The sequence below is a fragment of the Dama dama genome, chromosome 18 (genome assembly GCF_033118175.1).
Source record: "Dama dama isolate Ldn47 chromosome 18, ASM3311817v1, whole genome shotgun sequence".
Classification (NCBI taxonomy): Eukaryota; Metazoa; Chordata; class Mammalia; order Artiodactyla; family Cervidae; genus Dama; species Dama dama.
This window is the reverse complement of record NC_083698.1, coordinates 70,405,310-70,425,918: the sequence shown is the minus strand read 5'-3', so window position 1 is coordinate 70,425,918 and position 20,609 is coordinate 70,405,310.

The window sequence follows — 20,609 nt, the reverse complement described above, 5'->3', positions numbered from 1 at the left end:
ATAAATTATGGCAGATATCTGGAGCCAACTGACAAATCTATCTTTTACAATTACTCCTCCTTTGGAATTTTTGGGATCAATGTCAGTAAATTTGTGGAGAGCTTCCTGTAGTCTATCTAGGAATTTACCAGGAGTTTCCTTCTCTCCCTGTTCTATGTCAGCCAACTTAGCATAGTCTAAAGTCTCAGCATGTGCTCGCTTGAGTCCTTCAAGAATACATCCAGCAAAGTGGCTCTGTTATTGGAACCCCCTGGCTCCCAGTAGTTCAGTTCAGTTGCTCAGTCATGTCCAACTCTTTCTGACCCCATGGACTGCAGCATGCCAGGCTTCCCTGTCCATCACCAACTCCCAGAGCTTGCTCAAACTCATGTCTATTGAGTCAGTGATGCCATCCAACCATCTCATCCTCTGTTGTCCCCTTCTCCTCACACCTTCAATCTTTCCCAGCATCAGGATCTTTTCCAAAGAGTCAGTTCTTCACATCAGGTGACCAAAGTATTGGAGTTTCAGCTTCAGCATCAGTCCTTCCAATGAATATTCAAGACTGATTTCCTTTAGGATGGACTGGTTGGATCTCCTTGCAGTCCAAGGGACTCTCAAGAGTCTCCTCCAACACCATAGTTCAAAAGCATCAATTCTTCGGTGCTCAGCTTTCTTTATAGTCCAACTCTCACATCCATATGTGACCACGGGAAAAACCATAGCTTTGACTAGATGAACCTTTGTTGGCAAAGTAATGTCTCTGCTTTTTAATATGCTGTCTAGGTTGGTCATAGCTTTTCTTTCAAGGAGCAACTGTCCTTTAATTTCATGGCCACAGTCACCATCTGCAGTGATTTTGGAGCCCCCCAAAATAAAGTCAGCCACTGTTTCCACTGTTTCCCCATCCATTTGCCATGAAGTGATTGGACCAGATGCCATGATCTTAGTTTTCTGAATGTTGAGCTTTAAGCCAACTTTTTCACTCTCCTCTTTCACTTTCATCAAGAGGCTCTTTAGTTCTTCACTTTCTGCCATAAGTGTGTTGTCATCTGCATAAATGAGGTTATTGATATTTCTCCTGGAAATCTTGATTCCAGCTTGTGCTTCATCCAGTCTAGAATTTCGCATGGTGTACTCTGCATAGAAGTGAAATAAGCAGGGTGACAATATACAGCCTTGACGTATTCCTTTCCTGACTTGGAACCAGTCTGTTGCTCCATCTCCAGTTCTAACTGTTGCTTCTTGACCTGAATACAGATTTCTCAGGAGGCATGTCAGGTGGTCTGGTATTCCTATCTCTTTAAGAATTTTCCACAGTTTGTTGTGATCCACACAGTCAAAGGCTTTGGTGTAGTCAATAAAGCAGATGTAGATGTTTTTCTGGAACTCTTGCTTTTTCAATGATCAAACAGATGTTGGCAATTTGGTCTCTGGTTCTTCTTCCTTTTCTAAATCCAGCTTGAACATCTGGAAGTTCATGGTTCATGTACTGTTGAACCCTGGCTTGGAGAATTTTGAGCATTCCTTTGCTGGCATGTGAGATGAGTGCAACTGTGCAGTAGTTTGAACATTGTTTGGCATTGCCCTTATTTGGGATTGGAATGAAAACTGATCTTTTCCAGTCCTGTGGCAGTTGTAGAGTTTTCCAAATTTTCTGGCATATTGAGTGCAGCACTTTAACAGCATCACCCTTTAAGATTTGAAATAGCTCAACTGGTATTCCATTGCCTCCACTAGCTTTGTTCGTGGTGATATTTCCTAAAGCCCCCTTGACTTCACATTCCAGGATGTCTGACTCTAGGTGAGTGATTGCACCATCATGGTTATCTGGGTCATGAAGATCATTTTTGTATAGTTCTTCTGTGTATTCTTGATACCTCATGTTCCCTCCTTCTCCTTATCTCACTTTCAAGTCATTTATCTCCAAAAGTAGTAGCTTCCCCCAAAACTCAAGTTTTCAAGTCAGGAGTCAGTATCTGTCCTAAGACATATATTACATATCTCCAAGTAAGGTCATAAAGTACAATTAGTCCCATAAAGTCTTCTATGTACCTTTTTGTATCCTCTTGAGAGTCTTGACCACAATTGGGACTGTTTGAATTTCTACAGAGACTGAAGCAACCCTGCCTGAAAGGGTGCCCCAATTTTCAGCCTGTTCAGTTGGGAGCCCCGGATACAGGGACAAAATAGAGGACAGGAGGGAGCTGAAGGTTTCACAGCCAAATCTGTATTCTTGGGATTTAAGTCTGGCAAGTCTTACAGAGAGATAAAGAGCAACGTATATGACACTTCTACTCATTTCTCTCCTTTTCCACAGAACCAGTCTAATTATAAAACAGTATTATAGTTGAGACCCTTTAACTGGTAAGTTTTTCCCGTCTTCCAAAATATACTGTGGCCATTCAATATCACAGAAGAAAATCAGACATGTCTTTTTAAACTCTGGGGATCAAACTTGTCCCAGTTTTTAAAATACATTTTAAAAGAGTGGTTCTAGAACTATCAGCTCCCATCTGTAAGAGAGAAAAAAGCGGCATCCACAGCTGTGGCTTCTTCCCACTGGAGGCGTCCCTCCCTGCTCTAGATGGGGGTGTAGACAGACTCTCCACCGAAGCTTTCCTTCCCTGGTCAGATTTAGTCTGTCCCTTACTGACACAGACACCTTACTCATCGCTCCCAGTTCTACCACCAAGGCAGGGTGGAGATGCACTGGGTTAGACCTGCTGACATCCCAAATTGATTTCTAGTTCCATACCACCACGGCCTTTGTTTGACTTGTCCTTTTCCTCTGATGCCACCCAGGATGGAGCAGAGCAGTTTCCCAGAATGTTTCCCAAGCCAGGACTACTAGGGGAAGCATCCATCTTACGTGTGCCTGTGCATACTGACTGCAGTAAAAGCAGTGAGTTATAAAGCGATGAACAAAAACCCCAAGATGCCCCTTTTGAGTGTCACCACACCAGTATCTGTGATAGCAAAAGAGGTGGTAGAGGATCAGCCACCCAGGAAAAAGTGATTTTTGTTCTCAAGCTATTAGGGCCAGTTCTTCCAGTTCATTCCCACAGGTTCCACAGAAAGAAATATCTAAAGAGTTGAGACAAAAGCCACCAGAGAGCCTCCTCTGGTCCACTAATAGCTAACACAACCAAAGGAAGAAGCTCACTGCATTTCCAATCTGACCAGGTCCTGCAATTCCCCATCTGTGGCCTCAAAAGCCTCAAGGACACAAACAGTGCTTCTATTCACATAGCTAGGAGGCATAGCCATGACGAAGACTCACTTTCAGGTCGCTGGCCCCTGAGGCAGGCAGTCAAGAGAGTGACCTCTAGCCTGAGAGACGTTCCTGGAGCTAGAGCTCCACCTCACTCCCAAACGTGCTCTTTTAACTCTTGGCTCCTAACAAGGCTAGGTGCTTCCATACATGGAGTCTAAGTAAAAGTACATAGTAACAGCATGAATCACAAGTCCATTGAAAGTCTATGATCTGACAGCGTAGTTTAGTAGTTCTAATTCCCCATGCAATTATGAAATGGTCAAAGAAACCAGGAAAAGGTGACCGAGAAAGGAAAGCTGTGTCCACACACTTTGTCTGTCTCTGGCTGCTCCCCTCGCAGGGACATTGGGTGTCTTTTGGCATTGGCAGGTCGGTATAAATCCCAACAAGGCTCTCCTTTTGGAGTTGCCTTCAGTCATTATGAGGAACCTCAAAACCCTAGAGCAGGGCTCATCACTTGCTTCACACAGTTTGTGTCATTCATTCACACAAGCACACTGAAGGGTTAGTAAAATAAAGCAGAAAGCATGCATACTGAGAAAGCAGAGAGGCTAGAGCTCTGAGTGTTCTTGCCTTGTCCTGAAGATCCCGGGTGAGCCCCCAAGATGATAGCTTACAGTGAGTAATGTCAGATTCATGATCTCCAAAGAAGAAGATTTAGCTTCAAGACCAGGGACCAGGTTTGGTCATTCAAGAGTTTTTGTGTAGCAGAGTTTTATAAACGTATGAAACGGGACAGAGAATGATTCTGACACAGACATCAGAAGGGGAACAGAGAGTGCGCCCACTCGCTAGTCTTGCCAAGGCCTTATATACTTTTACCAGACCCACTCCCACAACATACTTCTTAAGATAACAAGATTAATCAGAAGTTCTTGTGAAGAAGAAACATGTCTTCAAGCAAGACACATTGTTATATTGACTAAGACAAAGCAGTATAGAAAAAAAAGATGTCCTTTTCTCCTTGAGAGCCCCAGACCCCTTTCTCCTTCTCAAGGGCTCTGGACCCCCATCTCTTCCTCGGTGTCCTGGACTTCTTATCAGCCTACCTAGTAATTGACTCCGGAGAAGGCAATGGCAACCCACTCCAGTACTCTTGCCTGGAAAATCCCATGGACGGAGGAGCCTGGTAGGCTGCAGTCCATGGGGTCGCTAAGAGTCGGACACAACTAAGTGACTTCACTTTCACACATTGGAGAAGGAAATGGCAACCCACTCCAGTGTTCTTGCCTGGAGAATCCCAGGGGCGGAGGAGCCTGGTGGGCTGCCGTCTATGGGGTCACACAGAGTTGGACACGACTGAAGTGACTTAGCAGCAGCAGCAGTAATTGACTCTCTCAGTGCCACAAGGATTTATTTGCTTGATAACTTCCCCTATAGAAGATAATTTCCTAGTGACACATGTGTCTCCATATTGTCTCTGTGTAGGGAACTTGAATCTTCTTACCTCCCTCCATCCCACCATCCTCCTTCATTAACCCCTCAAAAAATTAAATCATGGCCAATATGTTTCTTTTGACATAAAATAGACTCTATACAACGAACAAATCCAATAAAGACTCAAAATTCTCAAACATTTGCAAAAAGCAGATAAAGTGTTTTTTTAGAGGAAGTTTACAGGTAACACTCATTTTGCATACCCATACTTCAAAATGAAGATATCTAACATGAAATTAAGATATATACCAAACAAATTTCAGAGTTTAAAAGTTTGAGGTGAATGCTCATATATGGTAAGTGACTGAGTTGCAACAACTCTATTAATGTATAGGATTTGGTGAGCAAGTGGAATTTATTAAGTACTATGTTAGTCTCGATGTAAGGAGTATATTTTGTTGCTTCCCTCTAGTCCACTCCTTCTCTTAACAGTTGCAAATAAGCTTCTCAATATCTTCCCCTCTTTTCTCTTCCTCATTTGATCTTTTTTTTTTTAATACTGACCTGCAGATTTGTTTGGGAAAATCTGTGAGTGGGAAGTGAATTATAGTTTAAGAGGCTAATAAGGCCTCTCAAGAAAGTTTCAGACTAAGTAAACTGAACATGTTTGTAGGCAAAAGAAATGAATCAGGAGAAGAGTGAGGCTTTGCAAGAGAAAGGGTATAATGGTGGGATGTATGCTCAGGGAGCGTAAGTATTATTCTTGGAAAGAATTGGCTCGTTCCTCTCAGAGAGAAAGAGGGTGGTATTAAGTGTAGGCTGAAGAACAGGCTATATGCAAGAGAGCAGGTGTGATGTAAAAGAGACACAGTACATTGGAAGAAAAGGCTTTTTCTCATGCTTCTGAGTAAGAGCAGTGATAAGATCACTTACCTAGATTGAAAGTCCAGTTCATTTCAGTTCATCTCACATTATTTGAGTGTCTCTTACGTGACAAGAATTGTGATAGGTATCTATGACCCAAACAGAAATAATGCACAATCTCTGTATTGAAGGACTTTAAAATCTAGGTGGGAGACAGCTACATACATCCAGTCTAATGTTCATGCGAAGGCTTTCAGAGGAAATGCCGCCTAAACTTGATTTTAAAAGATGTATAGACATTGACCATGAGAAGACAGAGAAGGAAATTACAAGCAGGAGGATAGCAACTGCCAAATCAGTCAGGATGGACAGATAAATGTTCAATGTTGATAGAACTCTTTCTCAATTGGTTTTTAACCTATTGCCCCTTTGATGAACATGAAAAATATTCACATCCTTCTTTCAGAGATGGCAAATTGCCTCCCACCAATAAAGACCCAGTTTTCTAGTATAAAACCTGAAGTTTTTTAGTGATGAAAAGACTGCCTGTGCAGATCGAACTGGCAGGGGGAATTGTATGTAGGTCTTTTCATTAGCCATTATGCAGGAGGTGAATACTGAGAAGACTAGAGGTGGTAGAATATAGATGGAAAGAGAGTGAAAGCTAAGATTAGTAAGACTCCTGCTTTTCACCCAGAGGAGCCATAGATGCCTAGAAAGTTTTCCAAGACAAACAAGCTGCTTTAATTTTTCTACCAATTGAATTGCAATATACTCTTGATTAGAATATAATATACAATATAACAATTGATTAGAATAACTAACACATAGGAACTACATTTCTCACTTCTACATGTTTCAGAAAATTGTACCAGTGTTCATTTTATCTGCAGTTAAGTTCAGCAATTGGGTTGAATTGATCCTTTGGCTGTCAAACAAATAAATAAGCAAACCAAAAAACTGATTTCCAAGTTCATGTTAAGTGATCTTAGAAGCTATTTGGATAATCTGTTTAGACTTCTCTAACTTTCTAATTACCATGTCCATAGGGGAATAACTTCATTAAGCTGGCTTTGCTTAAAGATATTTATTCATAATATCATGGGTTAAATTCACTGTTACATTATGATTCAAATACTCCATGGATTTATAATTTTACATTCAATAATCCATTCTTAATGTCTTTGGATACATTTTATGGGAAGAATGGATAACTGGATTAAATGGCACACATATATGAGAATTCAGAGATTTTAACATTAAAATTGCTAAGAGAATAAAATTATGGTAAAATGTTTTTGGATATTACAGTAAATATATTCAATATAGTGGATATTAATATACTCTGCTTCATAAAACATTAGTTGCATAGGACAGCATGATCATGACAAAAAAGAATCATGTGCACACACATACAAACACACACACGTGAAAGTTGCTCAATTGTGTCTGACTCTGCGACACCCTGGGCTATAGTCCATGGGATTCTCCAGGACAGAACACTGGAGTGGGTAGCCTTCCCTTCTCCAGGGGATCTTCCCAACCCAGTAATCAACCTGGGGTCTCCTGCATTGCAGGTGGATTCTTTATCAACTGAGCTATCAGGGAAGCCTATATATATATTTATATATATCCATATTCTTTCCCATTTTGTTTGTTATTGTTCTGGTTTTCCACATGGTCAGGGATTGCTGCAGCACCGGATGAGAGTGGTCACATTCATGTATGCCTGGGCCGTCCCCAGCTGTAACTGCCCTGGTAGGGTCACCCTCACAAGGGGGCTGATCGATCTCCCTATCTAGAATCCTGAATGGCAGTCCTCTCTTTCCTGTCCCTCTCCTAGAGGCCATTGAGGGCTCTAGAGGATGGAGAATTATGCTCCATCTCATACTAATTATTTGTAAACCACCCTCCCCCACCATTTCTCATACTTTCTATACACAATTTTAGAAGACTCACAGAGACACATTATATTCTACTCCTTCGGACTTGCCTCTGGCTGTCTCCTCATTAGGATCTCTCCTCCATGCTAGCCTCCGGAGTTAGGTAGTTCCTCCTATATGTTTATCCAAGTTGTAGCCCCCATCCTTCCTCCCTGTGCACTGATATTTTTTGATTTCCCTTCATGCTACCTTTAGAAAATGGCTATATTTATATATATATATGTGTGTGTGTATATATATATATATGGTGTAGGTATGTATTGCATAATCATGGTGGATTATGAGGTATTATTATCAAAGAAGTTTTCTCTCTTCTCTCATCTTTCCTCTTTTAATATTATCTTAAATTGTGGTAGAATATATTTGACATGAAGTTTGCCATTTATAACCATTTTAAGTGTACAATTCAGTGGCATCAAATGTATTCATAACATTAAATAGCCATCATAAATATCTATTTCCAAAATTTTTCATCACCCCAAACAGAAAGTCTGTTCCCATTAGAAAATTATTAACTCCCCGTTTCTCCCAGCCTCTTGTTGTTCAGTCATTCAGTCATTTCTGACTCTTTGAGACCCCATGGACTACAGCGTGCCAGGCTTCCCTGTCCTTCATCATCTCTCTGGAGTGTGCTCAAATTCATGTCCATTGAGTCGGTAATGCCATCCAACCATCTCATCCTCTGTCATCCCCTTCTCCTCCCGCCTTCAATCTTTCCCAGCATCAGGGTCTTTTCAAATGAGTCAGTTCTTCACGTCAGGTGGCCAAAGTATTGGAGTTTCAGATTCAACATCAGTCCTTCCAATGATTATTCAGGACTGATTTCCTTTAGGATGGACTGGTTGGATCAGAATGATCTAGTGGTTTTCCCGACTTTCTTCAATTTAAGTCTGAATTTGGCAATCAGGAGTTCATGATCTGGGCGAGTCAGCTCCAAGTCTTGTTTTTGCTGACTGTATAGAGCTTCTCCATCTTTGGCTTCAAAGAAGATAATCAATCTGGTTTTGGTGTTGACCATCTGGTGATGTCCATGTGTAGAGTCTTCTCTTGTGTTGTTGAAAGAGGGTGTTGCTATGACCAGTGTGTTCTCTTGGCAAAACTCTGCTAGCCTTTGCCCTGCTTCATTCTGTACTCCAAGGCCAAATTTGCCTGTTACTCAAGGTGTTTCTTGACTTCCTACTTTTGCATTCCAGTCCCCTATAATGAAAAGGACATCATTTTTTTTGGGTGTTAGTTCTAAAAGGTCTTGTAGGTCTTCATAGAACTGTTCAACTTCAGCTTCTTCAGCTTTACTGGTTGGTATATAGACATGAGATTGCATCCAAGTACTGCATTTTGGACTCTCTTGTTGACTGTGATGGCTACTCCATGTCTTCTAAAGGATTTTGCCCACAGTAGTAGATATAATGGTCATCTGAGTTAAATTCACCCATTCTAAAAAAAAAAAAAAATTCACCCATTCTAGTCCATTTTAGTTCACTGATTCCTATAAATGTCGATGTTCACTCTTGCCATCTCCTGTTTGACCACTTCCAATTTGCCTTGATTCATGGACCTAACATTCCAGGTCCCCATGCAATATTGCTCTTTACAGCATTGGACCTTGCTTCGATGGAAGTCACATCCACAACTGGGCGTTATTGTTGCTTTGGCTCTGTCTTTTCATTCTTTCTGGAGTTATTTCTCCACTGACCTCCAGTAGCATATTGGGCACCTATTGACCTGGGGAGTTCATCTTTCAGTGTTCTATCTTTTTGCCTTCTCATACTGTTCATGGGGTTCTCAAGGCAAGGATACTGAAGTGGTTTGCCCTTCACTTCTCCAGTGGACCACATTTTGTCAGAACTCTCCACCATGACCTGTCCATCTTGGGTGGCCCCACACGGCATGCCTTAGTTTCATTGAGTTAGACAAGGCTGTGGCCCATGTGATTAGATTGGTTAGTTTTCTATGATTGTGGTTTCAGTGTGTCTGCCCTCTGATGCCCAAGGGACTCTCAAGAATCTTCTCCAACACCACAATTCAAAAACATCAATTCTTCAGCGCTAAGCCTTCTTTACGGTCCAACTCTCACATCCATACATGACTACTGGAAAAACCATAGCTTTGACTAGATGGACCTTTGCTGGCAAAGTAATGTCCAGCCCCTGGTCACTTAATTTACTTTCTATTCCTATTGCCTAGTCTAGATCTTTCACATAAGTGGAATCATAAAATATTTGTCCTTTGGTGTCTGGCTTAGCATAATGCTTGTCACTGAGCATAATGTTTTCAAGGGTCATCTATTGTGTGTCAGAATTTAATTCCTTTGCATAGCTGAATAACATTCCATTTTATGTATAGACAACAGTTGTTTCTACCATTTCCTTTAAAAAATTTTTTCAACTGGAACAGTTATTCTTCTCCCTCGATCAAAAGTCAGGCAAAATCTCTGACTTTTAGTCAGTTGTAAGCAATAGAAAATCTTAATGTCACTTTATGTTGTACGTTCATAATCTAATCCATTAAAAATGCCTTGGGCCAAAAAATAAACTTGATATAACATAAAATCTTCTCCCCTGATCCTTGAGGCCCAGACCTGTGTGCCATACCTGAGTGCATTTGGTGTAGAAGCTCAAATGGGCTGATGCAACTCAGTGGTCACTTTGAGGGTTCATCAGGTCCCACCTAAACCATGACTCTTTACTTATCTCAGATTAAGGTTGACAGGAAACACTAATCAGTGATTATCCACTTTATTCCCTTGAGAAGTATCTCTTCAGATCCAGGTTTTTAAATTCTAGTACTTAAAATTAGTTTATCTTGAATAAAAATAACTTAACCCTATGTTAGTGCCTGTAATGTTTCAGCCTCATTATAGGATCATTTCTGCAGACCAGTCCTCTGCCCTTACAGTGGTAGCAAAAGCCTAACCCTGTTCCTGTAGATATAAAAGATATGTGTTCCTGCCTAAAATAGGCTCACGGACATAATTACAAAGACTTTTCAAGATATGTGTGGAGGATATTCTTTGTAGTACTGTTTAGTAGTGGATAAGAACTTGGAAATGATCAAATTTTCAATAATATCATAGTGGTTAAATACATCTTTGAGATGTCTGTATAATAAAGTACAACATAATAATAATATCTTGTTTAGACAATTGGCAATCTGGTTAGGCTGAGAAATTTTCTTCTGATGGTTTTAATATTAATTTCTTTCACTCTTTTACTTAAAAGAGCTATTTTTTTCAGTATCCATATTGAATGGAATCACCAAATCAAATTTGAATTCTGATAATTTATCTTAATTTTACGTAGCCTGTATTGTTCTCCTGTCTTCCAGTATTCATAGTGGGAATGTAAAAGTGAATTAAGAACTTGAACATGCAAATCAGGCATACCTAGATTTTGGTTGTGTGAATTTAGGCAAATTTTAAATGTCTTAAGTTTGGTATTAGTTATTTCTTTTTATATTTCTATCTATCCATCTATCCTTATCTATGAAATTGACATAATAGTACCTACTTCAGAGGCTTGCCATCATGATTAATTAGATCAGGTACAAAAAGTACCTTTTGTTTTTCTGTCTTTCCTTTTTTTTTTTTTTTGGAATAGACTTCAATGAACTACTACTAAAAAATAAAAATGAGCTTTCCTTTTGAGGCAAGCATCACTTGGTCTTGAACACACAGGCTGTTTGGATCCCCATTGCCTTGTGGATAGTTGCTGCTACAATCTATGTAACTTATTTTCCCTTAGATGTAACCCAGGCAAAATCCCACATGTTCCATGAGGTCTTGTTCCATGAATACAGAACATAGAAGTTTCTGAATCTAGATCTAAATTTTGTTTGTACTCTTTGGTCCTTAAACTGGAGTCGTGGCCCACTATTGCTGTTTGTTGATTTGCTCATGTAGGTATTCTTTCCTAAAGAAAGTTAACATTCTTATATCATAAATTACATTAACAAGAAACAACAGAGAACAAAATAAGAATACTATCAACCAAAACAAACTCTCCCCCGCCAGACCCTTTCAGAAGGCATTTCAAGCTGTCACATATTTACTGAGTGAATATTTGAATGGCTGTCTTAGAATCTTAGAAATGACTCTTGAGTTCAAAGTGACATTGACTACACCCAAAATGGAGTTGTTTTTTTTTTTTCTTAGAGAAGTTCCTGCCAGCTAAGCCTTTTATTGTTGTAGAAAGGTTGGCATTAAATCACAGGGTAAAGTCAACTTTACCTCCTCCAATTTTGCTGCTGCATTTTTATTTTGGACCTCCTACATACTTAATGGTGGCAGTAGAGCTAATATTAAAGATGGGCTGGGGCTGGATTTCATTTGCTTTCTTGCTTCAGATCTCCTTTTATTATCTCTGGTTACCTAGCAACATAATGTTGAACTAAGGCCAGATGATGCCATCTAGGCTCATCCTTGTGCTATGATTCTGAGTGTTTGTTCATTAACCATATTTCTTTAATGTTCATGCCAAGGTCCATATTAGTATGAAAAATGGGAAAGAGTGATTTGGTTAATGAAATAGACACATGTTATTTGAATCTCTAATATAGTGCAAGATTGCTTTAAAAATATGCTGAGTAAACTTTGTGTGTGTATATATATACATATATATATATATATAATTTGCAGAAAAAATAATTTCGTGGTGACTTACTATAATTTAAAAAGAAGTGGAAGTGATTTCTCTATAGGTGGTTTCTTCCAAATGGCAGGTTTAAAGATGGCTGATCACAGTGAGGAACTAATTGCCTGGTTTTAACTAGGCTCACTGCTGTAAGAGATCTTGAAAATATTTCTTCTCCTGGTGTTTGTATCACCTTGAGCTTCAATATAATGATACCATACTCTTTTTGTATTGAGCCTTATTTCAACAGAAAATGTGAGCTATTTTCACGTTGTAAAAAGCAGAATTAGTGTAAAACGTTTAAAGCAGCTAAAAAAAGCTTTTCATCTTTAAAAAATTCTGCTCAGAGAGGTCAGCTTGTTTTATTTTTTAAAGTTAATAATACTGTGACTTTAGCCTCTCTCAACTATTTCTGTGATATTTGTCACTTTTACTTCAGAAATATGATTACCAATGGAAGTGGAATATAATTGAACGGATTTATGGAGAACCATGAGGATCTCAAAATTATGTAATCTAAATTCTAAAATTAAGATTATCTAGTTTTATCACTAACTCTTCAATCTAAGGAGAAGGCAATGGCACCCCACTCCAGTACTCAGTCGGACACGACTGAGCGACTTCACTTTCACTTTTCACTTTCATGCATTGGAGAAGGAAATGGCAACCCACTCCAGTGTTCTTGCCTGGAGAATCCCAGGGACGGGAGCCTGGGGGGCTGCCGTCTATGGGGTCGCACAGAGTCGGACACGGCTGAAGCGACTTAGCAGCTGCAGCTTCAATCTAACCAAAACTTAAATTTAGAATGAATAAAATCAATGTAAAATAAAATGTTCAGCATTTTAAAAAATGACTTCTAATTTAATCCAACAACCTCTATGTTTATTATGTTTATATGACCGATCAAGACATTTTAGGTCTTTAGGTCTTGCAAATATGAGAAAGCGAAGTCCTTGTTGTCAGGTAACTTATGATTTATGAAAGAAATAATGGACATGTAAGAGACTAGAACCAAGGTAGAAAGGAACAGAAATCTATGCAGATATAAATGCATGTACGTATTAGATCTGTTCAAGAGACAATAAGGGCTTAAATTTGTCAGGTCAGTGGTTCATAAAAGTGCACTGTAGACTAACATATTTTGAGAACTTTTCAGAAATGCAAATTCTTGAGCTTCATCGCAGACTACAAACTCAAAAAATGTGGAATAGAGTCCAATAATCTGTTTTCACAAGCTCTCCAGGTACTGCTGAGGCATGATGAAATTTGAGAACCACTAGAGATGAGCTATCGCATATATAGTAGCAACTTTAAACATGTTGCTGCACAATCTAAATCTAAATTAATTAAAATCAAGATTTCACTTTTAGTTGCATTAGTTACATTTCAAGTGGTCAGTAGGCGTAGGCAGTCGGTAGCCACCATAGTGGACAGGACAGACGTGTAACATTCCCATCATTGCAGAAAGCTTTATGGGACAGCGTTGCTCTGGAGCATGGAGCCCTCAGTGGGAAATTGAGAAATGAAAGAAAGTAGATTTCACTCAAATCACACAGATTCTTAAATGCATAAGTAAAGAATTTGAACTATAATCTCAGAGAAGAATGATTTTTATTTTTTTAAAGACATGATAAGCCTGGACTTTGTTTATAGAACATCACCCTTACAGTCAAGTGCCTGATGCTTCCTACTGATGAGACAGTGGGAAAGCAAACAACAGATTTATCGTTACTGAGACTGAAATAGTGGGAAGGAAAAGAAGAATGTGTGTTTATAAAACCTTGAGAATATAGACCCAGTGGGAACTGCTTACTCTGAATGAGAGGTAGTCAGAGAGATAGGAAACTTTAAATAAGACTGGATTTTGAGTGAATGATTGGGATGAGGTTATTGCTGTTAGCAGTGAGAAAGAAACAGCAGTAGTTTATCACATTACATGAGAAAAAAAAAAAAGATCATGAGCTTGCCATTCAGTTTTATCAATCCAAGAGCTTTTATATTCATCCATAAATTTTCTTCATTACTCTTATAACATAGTTTTATCCTGTTATTTTCCTTTCCTATCTGGTAATTTTTTAGATTACTGGTTTTCATGAAGAAAATGAATATTTCCCCAATACTTACTGTGAATGTTTTTCAAAGATGTAAGCAGTTTTATTTATCAATGGATCAGGTGGAATATGTCCAGACAATTTCTTCTTTTTTGGCTAGAGAAAAACTTTTTCTGGATGAAAGAGTTGCAAAAGGAGAAACCAGGTTGTAATGTATTCTGTGAAAATTCTGGCTTCCTCAAGTATCATCTGAACATTATAGTTTTAGTTTGTGGAAAAATTGAAATGATTTTCAGTTTCATGTGAAATAGAATACAGTCGACCCTTGAACAACATGGGTTTGAATAACATGGGTTTGAACTACATGGGTCACTTATACATGGATTTTTAAAAGTAGTAAATACTACAGTACTATATGATCCTGGCTTGGTTGAATCCACAGATGCTGAACCATGGATTCAGAGGAACCACGTATATGGAGTGCCAACTATAAATTATATGAGGATTTTTGACTGTGTAGAAGGTCAGCCTGCATAACCCTCAAATTATTCAAGCGTAAACTGTATGCAGAGTGCTAAGAGTGTCAAGAATTGTTCCAGTCCTTTATTTTTTTTTTACAAATTTCACAGTAGTGTATACTTTTACATAAATATACTTACATCTCTGTGGATTAACTTTATTTTATTTTTGAACATGAAAAAATCATACTGGTTAACATATAACATGTACATGTTAGCCAGTTCTTTATAAAGATAGCATAATTGGTATGGTTTAAGATATTAAGGTAGAAAAATAATCACACCTGTTAGGTGTCCAAAATTCCATGTTGTAGTTCTACTACTTTAAAGATATTAGATAAAGAGTAAACTTCTGTGGGCTAAAATTTCCCCATTTATGTAATGAAGAGCTTGAACTAGATTACCTTGATCTTTCTGACTCTATAGCATGAAATTGTTTATTAGCTGCTATTGATCAAAGAGCATACCTCTTGGGTGAGGAGGAGGCACAGGGCAGGCAACTTGTTGAGAAGTGGAAGAAAATAAGATGTGGGGCAGAAACTGGAGTTGTTTGTATCACACTGAACAGTAACAACTGGAAACTTAACTTGAAGACTCAGATACCTGGGGTAATGTTCCAATTGGGAAATTGCTATCCTCATGTACATGTGATTGTAACTGGTAATAGTGTGATGGAAAATGAAGAAGAACACTACTTAAGGTAGTCAGGAAGTGGAATGAGAAGGTTTTTTACACAGACTCACTCTGTTCGTGTAACTGTTGTACTTGATCTTGTCTCTAGCTTCTGTTTATATTGTTAAACACATATATTCAGAATTTGTACAGGGTAGAAGTGAATTTGGAAGATACATTCATGGGCAAATATCTGATGGGATAGAAAGAACACTGGGTAGGGAATCATGAAGACTTGTTTGGGTGCTAGCTCCTGTAACTAGTGCCATAGTGTTGCACAATTTATTATGTTGACACCTGCTTCTATGCCAACAACCTTCTGAGCAAACTTGACACTCTTAGACAGCAGCAGGGAGAGCGATCTACAGAGCAAGTGGCTAACTTGCTGTAATTTCCAGCCAGTCTACCTAGCTTACCAATTCATTGAAACTGGCAGCACTCCAGATCAAAACTCTTTCTGGTAACCATGCCAAGAAGTAGTTCTAGGTAGATCAGATGGATTTGTGAACATTCACAGTGTTAATATTGACCATGTCCAAACTAGAGAAAGAAATAATGGTTATGTACAGCAGTAAGGGGAGAAGGCAATGGCACCCCACTCCAGTACTCTTGCCTGGGAAATCCCATGGACAGAGGAGCCTGGTAGGCTGCAGTCCATGGGGTCGCTAAGAGTCGGACACGACTGAGTGACTTCACTTTCACTTTTCACTTTCATGCATTGGAGAAGGAAATGGCAACCCACTCCAGTGTTCTTGCCTGGAGAATCCCAGGGACGGGGGAGCCTGGGGGGCTGCCGTCTATAGGGTTGCACAGAGTCGGACATGACTGGAGTGACTTAGCAGCAGCAGCAGCACAGCAGTAAGGAGTGATTGATTATATAGATGAGTTTAATGCCTTTCATAAAACACTTGATAATTTTTCCTTCCATAGTCTCATCCTTTATCTGCAACACCAACAGTTAGTAAATTTCTCTCCAGGCCTTTACCAGTGGAGCTTGCTAATTGCAGATTCTCAGCCTCCTGATTATCATTAACTTCATTTTTGTAGTCATTTCTTATTGACTCAAGGAGGCATGTCTATTATCAGGGAAACCAGAGTGATGGGGCACAAAAACAGTTAAATTTATGCTTAAACCTGGTCAGATTTCATCTATGTTTTCTGCTTTTCCCACTCCACTGACCACAAATTGTTTTGTGACAATGCATTTATTCTTGTCCTCTGTATTTCTAGACCAGAGATTTCTCAGTGACCAGAAGAGAGTTTTGAGTTTTTATTATCTCACCAGAGAACTGAAAATAGTTTTTCAGTTCATAAAATCCTTTACAAGATTTTCCATAAAGTGGATGGTTTATAATTCTTAAAATTAATTACTGCACTGATACATTTGTCTTAATGTAATCATTATTCTCATTTTAATATAAGTCCTTTCTTAGTCCTCTTTACTCCCAGAAGCGTAAGCTCTGGGCTATGTAAATATATTTTTCCCCTGCAAATGGAGGAGTTTGAATTTGGTGATCTCTGAGTCCCTTCAAGCTCTGAGACAAAGTCTGAAAGCTAAGGGTGATTATAAAAGGATTTTCCTGGTTTCTTGAGACTGAAGTCATAAGGAGTGGCCACTGTACTACTTTCTAAAACATGCTTTAGATTCACTGACGGGGGTAAACCACTGCAGTGGGCTGACACTGAATGCTGTGTATCTTCTGATTTTCCTCAAATGGTTGCCTTTCACTCTTCCATGCAGTAATTTTGCAGGCATTCAGTCTTTGCAGCCAGTGACATTTTTCTAATTTTAACTCAGGTTAATCAGCCGGGTGAGTATTGATGAACAAGCATTTGTTAAAACCATGTCTCAAGAAATGTCAATTTGGATTGAACACGTGCCTGCCAAAGAGATTTCTTCATTAACCTGCTGACACTGCCAATGAGAGTTCAATGTTGTTTCAAGAAAGAGTCCTAGAAGCACATGGCCCATTGCTACTTTTACTGTTGGCCCCAGTGTTCTGCGAATATTACGCCTTTTATTTTCCTTATCAAAGCTAAATGATTTATGAAGACCATTTAAATACATAATTTTAATTTTTAAATATGCTGGTGACTCTGTAATAATTTATTGAGCTCTGGGGGTGTTGAGATATAGAAATATTTAGGCACAAGATAGGACTGAATGAGCTAGTTCTATGATATTGATTTACTTATTTCTTTATTCATTTATAGAAAACAAAAAGGTCTGTTTTGAAGTCACTTATCACTAAAGTTTTCCCTGATGGGCCTGAGACCCCTTCTCAGGGACAGGATATTATAATGTCCATCTTGCCATTTTTGACAGTGTAGTATAGCTGCTGCTATGGCTTTCACCCTGGAAAACGTAGTGTGTGTCCATTTTATTTTCTGTCAAATTTGCTTAAGTAATAAAAATTATATATTCCACTAAAAATAATACTATGTTCATCATGGATTAATGAGTTCAACATCATCATCAAAAATTGGATAATTTAGGAGGATTTCCTTGGTGGTCCGGTTGTTAAGACTTTTCTTTCCAATGCAGAGGGTATGAATTTGATCCCTGGTTGGGGAGCTAGGATCCCACATGCCTCACGGCCAAAACAAACAAACAAACAAACAAACAAAACAAAACATACAACAGAAGCAATATTGTAACAAATTAAATAAAGACTTTAAAAAATGGTCCACATCAAAAAAATCTTTTTTAAAAAAATGGATAATTTATGTACAAAAAAATCGGTGAAGTGCACAAATATTAAGGGCCCACCTTGAAGAATTTTGCACATATATTATTATATACTCACCAGGTTAAGATACAGTTATCCCTTCCCAGTTTGATCTTCTCCTTTGCCCTGTTGAGGAAACCACTATTCTGATTTCTATCATCATCACTAATTTTGCAAGAATTTTTTATTCAGATCCAGAGATACATAACATAGTAGCTCTGTCTTTCAGTAGTTCACAATATGAGGGGAGATAAGAGCCATGAAGAAATTACCAGAATACAAAAGTAATCCTTAAGTGTTGCATGTTTGTGAGATTAATAATGCCGTCCCAAATTTCAGAGTGTTTGGTATTTATAAACCTGTGTACACTTACAATCATAATTGACCCTCACAACACTTCTGAAAAATGAATGCTATTGTCTCCTTTTTTACTTGAGGCAGCTTAAGATAATAAAGCTTAACTATTGACAACATGCCTGTATTAGTTTTTTATTGCAATGTAATAAATTAACACATATTTAGCTGCTTGAACGACAGAATTCATCATCTGACTTCCTGTGGGTCAGGAACCCAGACACAGCCTAGACAGTGTACACCAGTGGGCAGGAGTCTTTGGGGGCATTTGACTAACCTAAAGGTCAGTAGTGTCACATAGGTGATAGGAAACAAACTAAACATGGCTGCATATCTTACGCATCTTTATATCATGCTTCTATGTGAACACGAGGAGGGGAATGACATTTAAAAAGGCTCTTCTAACCAGTGAAAGTTATTATTGATGGAGTTCTTATGTTCCATGATTAGATTTAAAGCTATTAGTAATCTTAGTAAGATAGAATTTTAGCTCCATTTCAAAGATGGAAGCAGATGCTTGGAGAATATAACTAACTTGCCTAAGTTCACACAGCTTCTACATATATGAGCCAGGATTCTAACCTAGTTCTTTCTGACTCCAAATCCTTTGCTCTTATACTCTCTATTACATGCCTGAACATAATATGTGAACTAGTCTTTGACAGATCTGTAGATTTTTGAAAGTTAGAGATATGATCAGAAATTATCAGTAATAATCAGAAGTGACAGTGAAAACAGGTAGACATTTGAAAAGTGTCAGAAATATTATTTGGACTGTGGGTTTCCTGACAGCACAGCTGAACTGAACGAATGAAATTTTCACCTTCCCTTAGACTAGTGTTTTATTGACAAGTACTTTATTTTGATACCAGGGACTTCTATTTATGAATATTGGAAATGGCCCTGTGGAAGTTTGCAGTACATATGTAAGAAGAGTGCTGATTTCCTGTGCAATATCTTTTTCTTAAGGACCTTTGGGAGGAATTGCTTTCTACTTTTCAGATGAAGAAGAGCTGAGTTCACTGAACTGAGTTACAATTATTTTCCCTCTTTTCCTGCTCAGAAAGCTTGGTGCCGAATTTGCAGCCCACCTTCACATGTGTATAACATTATGATCAATGTGCTTCCCCGTTTTTGGTCTTACCCTCTTTTAGTATTTCTTATCTCAATAAGATAATTTCTTATTTGGAACTTGTTTGGAACTTATTTGGAACTTGGAAAGATAAATTCTTTTTTGGAACTTGTCAGGGTATAAATAAGCAAATATATGAATAAAATTCAGGTAGGTTGTTTCCAGGAAACCCATATAAATTTGCACGTAGGCAGAGTTCCGAGGCTCAGCTGTCAGTCCTCCTAAATGAGGTGAACTGAACACTAAATCATTAACTTGGTTGTGAGGCTTTTGTCAGCAGATCCCAGTGACAAGGCCCAGGCACTGCATTATAAAGATCAGGGTTTGGACCTACTGATAAAGATTCCACTCTGGTGTCCCCTTTCTTTAGTTGAGAGAGTAACTAGATTCAAAGGATGTGAAAGGGGCATTATAAGAAATTAAGGTCCTTCCACAATTACTTCAAAATTACTGTGTCAGCTCAGTTTAGATAAAAGGATGCTGGCACAGACTCAGAATGTGGTACATCAGCAAAGTGATGATTGTTACAAATCAAAGCATCACCCCCCTTTCACATTTTCAGAAATGTAAAACTGTATTGGAAAAAAGGATGCTGTACAAGTCTGTTGCAAATGGGATATGGGAATTGGTTGTTATCACTGAGCTGTTCTAGAGAGTTCTTAGCAATAGCTTTAAAAAAAAAAAAAAAAAAAAAACCTAAGGAGTAAACATTAGCAAAGCAAGTAAATGTAAAAATCTCTTAGAAATATCAGGAAACCAGAAGAGGGACGTGGATAAAGAAGTGGTTAAAAATCAAACAAGACAAAAAGGAAGATGGGAATCACATAGTATGAGAGTAGAGAAGAAGAAGAGGGGAATATCCTTGAAAACTTTGAGGACAGAAGCTCAGTGAGGGAGGTAAATGGTTGGGTGACGCACGAATCATGGGAAAGGAGAAGGCAAATAAGAGAGTCAAGAAGACGCTAATCTAGAGACAAAAAGAAGAATTTCAAGGACAATAATTGCTGAGAGGTGGCAATTATTTATCCTTTTGATGTATGTCATAAGGTGAATATTGATGCAGCAGGAAAATTGGATTGAAACAA